This window comes from Mus musculus, chromosome 14 (genome assembly GCF_000001635.26).
Source record: "Mus musculus strain C57BL/6J chromosome 14, GRCm38.p6 C57BL/6J".
Taxonomy (NCBI): domain Eukaryota; kingdom Metazoa; phylum Chordata; class Mammalia; order Rodentia; family Muridae; genus Mus; species Mus musculus.
In genome coordinates, this window is record NC_000080.6 from 77,356,430 (window position 1) to 77,366,307 (window position 9,878).

Consider the following 9,878-nt stretch of genomic DNA (forward strand, 5'->3'; position numbering starts at 1 on the left):
GTTACTCCAAGATATTTTTATATTATTTGTTACTATTGTGAAGGGTGTTGTTTCCCTAATTTGTTTTCTCTGCCCGTTTATTCTTTGAGTAGAGGAAGACTACTGATTTGTTTGAGTCAATTTTATATCTGCACTTTGCTGAAGTTGTTTATCAGGGAATGTTGATAGAATGTTTGGGGTGACATATATATCATATCATATCATATCATATCATATCATATCATATCATATTTTCAAATAGTGATACCTTGACTTCTTCCTTTCCAATTTGTATCCCTTTGACCTCCTTTTGTTGACTAATTGTTCTAACTAGAACTTTGAGTACTATACTGAATAAATAGAGAGTGGGCAGCCTTGCCTTGACCCTAATTTTAATGGGATTGCTTCAAGCTTGTTCCCATTTAATTTGATGTTAGCTGGTAGTTTGTTGTATATTGCTTTTTTATGTTTAGGTATGTGCCTTGAATTCCTGATCTTTTCAAGTCTTTTAACATGAAAGTTTGTTGTATTTTGTCAAAGACTTTTTCAGCATCTAATGATATGATCATGTGATTTTTTTTCTTTGAGCTTTTTCTAATATAATAGATTAAGTTGATGAATTTCTGCATATTGAACACCCCTGAATCCCTGGGATAAAGCCTACTTTTTCATGGTGAATGATCCTTTTGATGTGTTCTTGGATTCAGTATGTGAGAATTTTATTGAGTATTTTTGCATTGATATTCATAACTAATATTGGTCTCAAGTTCTCTTTCTTTGTTGGGTCTTTGTGAGGTTTAGGTACCAGCATAACTCTGGCTTCATAAAATGAATTAGGTAGTCTTTTTTCTGTTGCTATTTTGTGGAATAGTTTGAAAAGTATTGGTATTAGGTTTTCTCTGAAGGTCTGATAGAATTGTGCACTAAAACCATCTGGCCATAGGCTTTTTTCTTTTTCTTTTTCTTTTTCTTTTCCTTTTCCTTTTCCTTTTCCTTTTCCTTTTCCTTTTCCTTTTCCTTTTCCTTTTCCTCCTCCTCCTCCTCCTCCTCCTCCTCCTCCTTCTTCTCTTTCTTTTCTTTTTCTTTTCTTTTCTTTTTTTTTCTTCCTTTTTTGGTTGGGAGAATTGTAATGCCTGCTTCTATTTCCTAAGGGGTTATGGGACTATTTAGATAGTTTATCTCATCCAGATTTAACTTTGGTATCTGGTATCTGTATAGAAAATCATTCATTTCATCTAGATTTTCTAGTTTGTTGAGGATAGGCTTTTGTAGTAGGATCTGATAGTTTTTTAAATTTCCCCAGTTTCTGTTGTTATGTCTCCCTTTTCATTTCTGATCTTGTTAATTTTTTTTTACTGTCTCTGTGCCCTTTAGTCTGGCTAAGGGTTTATCTATCATGTTGATTTTCTCAAAGAACTAGCTCTTAGTTTTGTTGGTTCTTTTTATAGTTCTCTTTGTTTCTAATTCATTGATTTCAGCTATGAGTTTAATTATTTCCTGCCCTCTACTCCTCGTGGGTATATTTGCTTCTTTTTGTGCTAGAGTTTCCAGGTATGTTGTTAAGTTGCTAGTTTAGGATCACTCCAATTTCTTTATGAAGGTACTCAGTGCTATGAATTTTTCTTTTAGCACTGATTTCATTGTATCCCATAAGTTTGGGTATGCTGTGCTTTCATTTTCATTAAATTCCAGACCATCTTTAATTTCTTTCTTTATTTCTTTCCTGTCAAAGATATCATTGAGTAGAAAGTTATTCAGTTACTATGCATATGTGAAATTTCTCTTGTTTTTGTCATTATTGAAGACCAGCCTTAGTCTGGGGTAATCTGATAGGATGCATGGAATTATTTCAATCTTCTTGTCTCTGTTGAGGCTTGTTTTGTGTCTGATTATATGGTCAGTTTTGGAGAAGGTACCATGAGGTCCTGAGAAGAATGTATATTCTTTTATTTTAGGGTGAAATGTTCTGTAGATATCTGTCAGGTCCATTTGTTTCATCACTTCTGTTAGTTTCAGTGTGTCCCTGTTTAGTTTATGTTTCCATGATCTGTCCATTGGTGACAGTGTTGAAGTCTCTCACTATTATTGTATGAGGATCCATGTGTGTTTTGAGCTTTAAGTAACATTTCTTTTATAAATGTGGTTCCTCTTGCATTTGGGCTGTTGATGTTCAGAATTGAGAGTGCATCTTGGTGGAATTTTTTCTTTGATGAGTATGAAGTGTCCTTCCCAGTATCTTTTGATAACTTTTAGTTGAAAATCTATTTTATTGGATATGAAAATGGCTACTCCATCTTGTTTCTTGGAACTATTTGCTTGAAAATTTTTTTCTAGCCTTTTGGTCTGAGGTAGTGCCTATCTTTGTCATTGATTATTTCTGGTATGCAACAAAACACTGGGTCCTGTTTCTGTATCCAGTATCTATTAGCTTACGTCTTTGCATTGGGGAATTGAGTCCATTGATGTTGAGAGATATTAAAGATCAATGATGGTTGGTTCCTGTTAATTTTGTTATTAGTGGTGGTGTTAAAGTTTGTGTGGTTCTCTTCTTTTGGGTTTGTTGTGAGGTGATTAATTTTTTGGGGTTTTCTTGGCTGTAGTTTCCCTCCTTATTTTGAAGTTTTCCTTCTAGTATGCTCTGTAAGGCTGGATTAGTAGAAAGATAGTTTAAATTTGTTTTGTCATATAATAACTTGGTTTCTCCATCTATGGTGATTGAGAGTTTTGCTGGGCTAGCATTTGTGTTCTCTGGGTCTGAATGACATCTGTCCAAGATCTTCTGGCTTTTAGAGTCTCTGTTGAGAAGTCTGGTGCAATTCTGATAGGTCTGTCTTTTTATATTACCTGGCTTTTCCCCTTACAGCTTTTAATATTCTTTCTCTTTTTTTCTGTGTATTTAGTGTTTTGATTATAGTGTGATGGAAGGAATTTCTTTTTTAGTCCAATCTATTTGGTGTTCTGTAGGCTTCTTATATGTTTATGACCATCTCTTTCTTTTGGTTAGGGAAGTTTTCTTCTATGATTTTGTTGATGTTTTCTGGCCCTTTGCATTGGGAATCTTCTCTCTGTTCTATTTCTATTATTCTTAGGTTTGGTCTTTTCATTGTGTCCTGAGTTTCATGGGTGTTTTGAGTTAGGAACTTTTTGCACTTTCTATTTTCTTTGACTGTGATGTCTATATCTTCTGTGATATCTTCTATGCCTGAGATTCTCTCTTCTATCTCTTGTATTCTATTGGTGATGCTTGCATCTATAACTCTTGATCTCTTTTCTAGGGTTTCCATCTCCAGAGTTACCCCCCTTTGTGATTTCTTTATTGTTTCTATTTCTATTTTTAGATCCTGGACAGTTTTGTTCAATTCCTTTACCTGTATAATTGTGTTTTCTTGTATTTCTTTAATGGAGTTATGTCCTTCTTAAGGTCCTCTATCATCTTCCTGGGATAGGATTTAAGGTCAGAATCTTGCTTTTCAGGTGTGTTAGGATATCCAGGGCTTGTTGTGGTGAAAGAACTGATGCCAAGTGGCATTGGTTTCTGTTGATTATGATCTTGTGCTTGCCTCTTGCTATCTGGTTATCTCAGATGTTAACTGACCTTGCTATCTCTGACTGGATCCTGTGAGCCTGGTTATGATGGAATTCCTGGGAGTCCAGATATCTCTGAGTGTGGGCATGGAGGGTGGGGGCTAGAGCACCTGATCTGTTTCTGCGTGCAGTTCTGGATTGGAAGCATGATGTGTCTTCAGCAGGGCAGATAGGTCCTGAGTAAGCTGGGCCCCGTGGGAGTCCCTGTTAGGCAAGGTATTGGGGCAGGGAGTGTCTCACCTGTGAGCCTGGTTGTGATGGATCTCCTGGAAGTCAAGCTGCCTCTGGGAGTATGGGAGGGTATCTGGAGTGCCCGCTTTGCCCTGGGCTGAGTTGCAGGCTCGAAGTAAGATGTGTCTTTGGGAGGGCAGTTTGGATCTTGAGTTTTCTTAAGTAGTTAACAAATGAATGTACATGAAAGAAAGGAAACCACCACAGCATTTGAAGTGCCATGCATGACCAGGTTCATTTGGGGATCGTGTGATGGCGGAGAGCCATGATGTAAAGCTGAGATAGGCAGCTGCACTAGTGTGGGAAGATTGTTCCTATTCTGCTAAAAAGGTTTCTGTCCATCCTAAGTAGAAGTTTGAATGAAAGAACGTCTCTATTCCTGCATGTAGTAATTTAAGGGGAAGCGCCTCTTTCTTAGAACCTTACTGGGGCATCTTCTGTGTAGAACCATGATAAAATCAAGAGTTTCAAGATGAAAATCACTGAGGCCAGCAAGACAGCTCAGCAGGTAAAGTGTGTGCTATTAAAGCTGATAATCTGAGCTCAATACCCATGATCCACAGGTTAAAAAAAAGAGAGAGAGAGATAATTTGTGCAAGTTGCCCTATGACCTCCACATTCAGGGGTGTGGAACAATATAGATACATACTCACTCTCTGTCTCGATCTCTGTCTCTGTCTCTCTTTCTCTCTTTTACACACACACACACACACACACACACACACACACACACAAATATTAACTAGTGAATTGAGTAGTGAAGACAATTTGCATGAGTATTGAAGGTCTGTCTGTCTGTCTGCTTACCCACTTAACAGACACTCTCGTCAGTCCATTTGTTTATATTGCAATGGGTGCTTCTGGTTTTTTGTTTGATTGTGTGTTTTTGTTTTATCTGATTCTTGTTTTTCTTTCTTTCTTGGAAAAGTTTAACATTCTTCTATTGATTTATTGATATAATTTTACATGACACTTAATTTTTTCTCTCAGTTACTTAAAAAAATATTCCCCCTTTTATTAAATGGAAATAGTTTCTTTCTCCAGACAATATATTTTGAATACTGTTTTCCCCTCCTTCTACTTGTCCCAGTTCCTCCCCTCCCCTCCCCTCCCCTCTCCTCCCCTCCCCTCCCCTCCTCCTGGGACCACTCCCTTTCTGTCTCTTATTAGAAAAGAACAGACTTCTAAGAGCCAACAACAAAGCATAACATAATAAAGGATAATAAGGTAAACTATAAACCACCCCATCGAAGTTGGACAAATTAACAGAAGGAAAAGATGCCCAGGAAGATGCACGAGAGTCAGAGATGCTCACACACTCAGGAGTCCTATAAAGATACTGAACTGAGTGTAGGTCATTGTATCCATGCAGAGGACCTGGTGCAGGGCTGTGGAGGCCCCGTGCTTTCTGCCTGAGTTCATTAGCCTTGCTCAGTTGCTTCCGAGGGCCTCACTCTCCTGGTGTCCTCTATCTCTCCTGCTCTTGAGCTCTTTCAGCCTTGTCTTCCATGGTCTTCCCTGAAGGGAGGGATTTTCATGGGACACTTTCATTTGTGCTTGCTGGTGCACGCCCCTCAGTCACTTGCTGGGTTCCTGCCACATTGACCCCTTGCTTCCCAGCCCTCCCCAGGTATCCTCCTGCTGCTCTCCTGTCACTCACATCATCACTCACTCCCTCTTTTCTTCTCTTCCTCCCCCTATCTCCTTCTATAAAATGTCCATTTCTTCAGTAGAAAAAAATAAAGCCTTTTCTCCCATCCTTTAAGTATTGATCATCATGGGTTTTGCATGTGTTATTGAGTTCCTGTGGGTATGCATGCCAGTACACACATGTATAATTTTTAATTTCCTCATGTTGGTTCTAGACATTCAGCTTCAGTCTTCATGTTTGGGGATAGCCCGGTAGGTATACTGAACTGTTTCCATAGCCTCTGGTTTGGGTTTTCATGATGTTAGCCATTCTGACTCAGGAGAGATAGAATCCTAAAATCATTTTAATACTGATTTTACGTGTGTGTGTGTGTGTGTGTGTGTGTGTGTACAGGTGTCACAGTGCATGTTCAGAGGTCAGAATGCAACTTGTGATATTTGGTTCTCTCCTTCCACCATGTGGGTATTAAGAATCAAACTCAGGTCATCAAACTTGACAGCAAGGATTTTTCCCTCTGCACTCTCTTGCTGGCCATTAAATTTCTTGTTGTTGTTTTTGTTTTTTGAAATAGGGTTTCTCTGTGTAATCCTAGCTGTCTTGGAACTCACTTTGTAGATCAAGCTGGCTTGGGACTTAGGGATTCTTCAGGGATTTGCCTGCTTCTGCCTCCCAAGTGCTGGGACTAAAGGCATGTACCACCGTGACTGGCCTTTTTTCAGTTTCTATTTTGTCAAAACACTTTCAATAGGCTTTTCTCTGATAGGTAAAGGCATCGGATACATTAAATATTTATTTGTCCCTTTTGTATTTTTTTAAGAAATGTACATGCCGTTCACTAGTCCAGTTATTGAAGACTTGGATTTCCTGTCTGTTTAATTTTCACAGTTCTTTACATATCCTCTGCACTAATCCAGGTTTGAGGAGTACTGGCAAAGATGGCTTCCATTCCACAGGGCAGCTGTCCGCTGTGCTGACAATTCCTTTGCTGTGCAGAAACTTCTATATTCTCACGATCCTATTGGTCCATTCTTGGTGCCGTTTTCCTTGTTACTGGAACCCTTGCCAGAAAGACCTCTCCTGTGTTTCTCTGTTGATGTATCATACTCCAATAGTTCCAGCCTTCCCTGTTTTGTTCTCAGGCCTTTGATCCACTCAGAACTGAGCTCCTACAGAGTGAGGGGTACAAATCTGGCTTCCTTCTTCAAGTGCATATCTAGTGTCCCAATAAATGTTTGCTAAAAAGGACGCTCCTTTTCCAATGTGTGTTTTTGTCAGTGTTGTCAAATGAGGTGGGTGTAGCTGTATAGTTTATTCCTGCATCCTCTATTTACGTATTTGGTCAGCCTGCGCATCTCTTTCTGGAGCCTTTGTTGTTTGACGTTGTTCTATGATTTGAATGAGTTTTGTGATGCCTCCAAGAACATTTTGCCTGCTTAGTATTAGATTTAACTATCCTAGTTTTGTGTGTGTGTGTGTGTGTGTGTGTGTGTGTGTGTGTGTGTGTGTTTCCATATGGATTTTAGGGTTTGTTTTTCTATTTCAATAAAGAATGTTGTTGGAATATTTGTGTATTGAGTATATAGGGCAATTTTGTTAATGTATGCATCTCCACACCATTGAGCATGCCATCTCTCCATCTTCTGCAGTTGCTCTCTTCAGTGTCAAGTTTATGTTGAGGATGTCTCCTACCTCTTTGCGTAGGCATCTTCATGAGCATTTAGCTTCCCTTTGTGAAGATACAGTAAACCTGGATTTTTTTTCCGGTCTTCTCTTGAGGCAAACCCATCGGCATATAGAAAATGCTGATTTTTGTATGTTGCTCTGACATCTTGTCCCTCTCTGCATGCTTTAGATTGAGTTTCCTGTGGGATATGTAGAGTTGTAAGCATAAGATCATGCCATCTGCTGCTTGACTTCTTCCCTTGCTCTTTGCATCCCATTGATTTCTTCCTCTCACTGCTCTAGGTAAGACGTCAAGCACATATTGAAGGATGGGAATATTTTCTCAGTCCAGATTTCAAAATAAATGCTTGATTTCCCTCCCTTTACTAAAATGATCACTACATTTATTTTAAATATGGCTCTCACTATGTTCAGACATATTTCTTCTATACTAGTGTTTTCAGGACTGTACCTGGACCGTCGTTAAATGTCTTTTCTGTTTCTGCTGAGATGCTGTGTGAATTTGTCTTTAAGTCTGTTTATGCAGTTTATTAGATTTATTGGCTCAGAGGGAGAACCAACCTCATGTCCCTGAGATGAAACCAACTTGGATATGATATCTGTGATCTACTCTTAATGTCCGTTTGCAAGTATTTTGTTGAGAATTTTTATGTCTGTGGTCATCAGAGAAATTTCTCTATTTTTTTTTTCCTGTTATGTCTTTTTCTGGCTTGGGGCTATAGTTTAATATTAACTTTGCAGAATGAATTTGGTAATGTTCCTTCCTGTTGTATTTTTCAAAACAGTTAAAGAGGTCTTAGTTCTACCTTCAAAGGTTAGTGTGATCCACCAATCAAGCTTGTCCTGGACTCTTCTGTGCGGGAGACTGTTAAAATACAGCTGCGTTTTCATTGCTTGTCCTTAACGGTCTGCTTAAATTGTTTATAATTTCTTGATCTCATTTCATAGGTTATATTTGTTTAGGAATTTGTCTAGCTCTTCGAGATTTTTTTGGCCTTGGATAATATAAGATTTCAAAGAACTGCCCAATGAGTCTTTGGATTTCATTAGAAGTCTCTTAGAACAACCCCAATGTCATGCGTAATTCTGTTACTGGGGGTCTTTACTTGTTCGGTTAGCTTTACTAAGGATTTGTGAACCTTGTTTATCTTTTCAAAAGGCCAACCCTTTATTTGGCTGAACCTCTGCATTGTTCTTTTATTATCTATTTTATTAATTTCTGCCTAAGTCTATTACTGATTGCCACCTCCTATGTTTGGGCTTGGTTTCTTTTTCTAGAACCTTAAATTGCATCGTTATATTATTTATTCAACATCTCCCTGATTTTTTTTAAATGAAAGCACTCATACCTATGAACTTTCCACTTAGAACTTCCTTAGCTGTATCTGAGAGGTTGCTATCATTTTTATTTGGTTTTAGGCATTCAAATATTTTTCCTCTCTCATTTTTTGCTTTCCTGACTCTTAGGGTTGCTGATGGGAGATCTTGTTATTGCAATGGATTTCTCTTGCAGGTGAGTTGGTGTTTTTCCCTTTTAGTTTTGAGTATTGTTTATTTTGTTGTTCTAAATTTGTTTGTTGGATTTTTTTAAAAATGTTTTTCCTGTAATAGGTCGTAGAGCAGTTCTTCTCTCGTCATGTCTATTTGGATGCCAGCCTTTTTCTCTGTGTTTGGGAAGTTTTCTTCTCTCATTTTGTTCAGTGGATTTCCTATCTTTAGACTTTATTTCAGCTCCTTCTTCTTTGTGGTAGGGGTGGTTTGTATGTGTTCAAAAGAGATCCTAATTAGATCAAGGAAGTAGGGATCTAGAAAGGACCAACGTGAGTTAAAAGTGTGTACAGAAAGGCTGGTTGAACCGCGGCATGGCTTAGAAAGGGGGAAGTTGGACGGGAAGGGGAACCTTTTAAGAGGCTGTTCAAGTACTTAGATGGAAGTGATGGATGGATTGTAAGGGAATACACTCATGTGTAAGGACTTGGAGCTCATCGGTGTCCATTAAGTGTTTCTTAAAGCTGTGTTTTACGGCATAACACCATTCACTCAATGGCTTTTTGAAATATAAATGTTTACTATCTACACACGCTGTAAGCACAGAGGGTTTGACAGACTTACACCTGTGGGCAATGGGTGTCATAAAAACCATCGAGCTATACTGTCGACCTGCCCAGCCTTGCCATTCTCAAGTCAGACCTGTGGGTAGCCAGCACTAACAGATGCAACTTGGCTTTTGAATAAAATGTGTCTAGTCTCATCAATGCAATGAATTTCAAAAATCCAATGGTTGTGGACACGAAAATAACAGCAATAACAGTCACAAACTTGCAGATCAGTCCAGGTGCATGACTGACCGCATATGGAGAAAGACAGGACCCGCCCCCACCTAGACACAGGTATGGGGTTGGTGTGTGTGGCAGTTTTAGGAGCTTGGTTCTTTCTTACTTGTGCATTTTGTCTTTCTTAACTGATAATTGCTTTGGCTCCTAGAAGTTCAAGGGGAGTTGGCCCATGTAAGGAAAATGTTCCTGGGAGGAGGTTGTCAGACAGGCACACTGGTATGGTTAAAGTCTGACCTCCACAGTAGTTTAGTTGAAGTCTGCCTGTCTCCCATTTGGTGACTAGAGTGACTGGTCCCTGCCTTCTTGTGGGAACCATCTGACATGGTGTCTGATCAGCTTCCTCGGCACAGCTAGAATGTTCAGGCAGGTTTAGTGTGTTCTTGATGTACATCATTCTCCACAGATAGTGTATG

The 9,878-nt window shown here is 38.9% G+C and overlaps 1 protein-coding gene across 35 annotated transcripts in view; it reads left to right on the forward strand.

Moving 5' to 3' along the window:
• Positions 1-9,878, forward strand: part of Enox1 (ecto-NOX disulfide-thiol exchanger 1) — a 565,516-nt gene that overhangs the window by 200,182 nt on the left and 355,456 nt on the right. For 14 of the 35 annotated variants that reach the window (XR_003950851.1, XR_003950850.1, XR_003950852.1 and 11 more), the window contains exon 4: positions 8,597-8,642. The exons of the other annotated variants lie outside the window; for them this stretch is intronic. The gene's annotated coding sequence lies outside the window, so the exon portion shown is untranslated. The remainder of the gene's footprint in view (positions 1-8,596; positions 8,643-9,878) is intronic. 35 annotated transcript variants of the gene reach the window in all.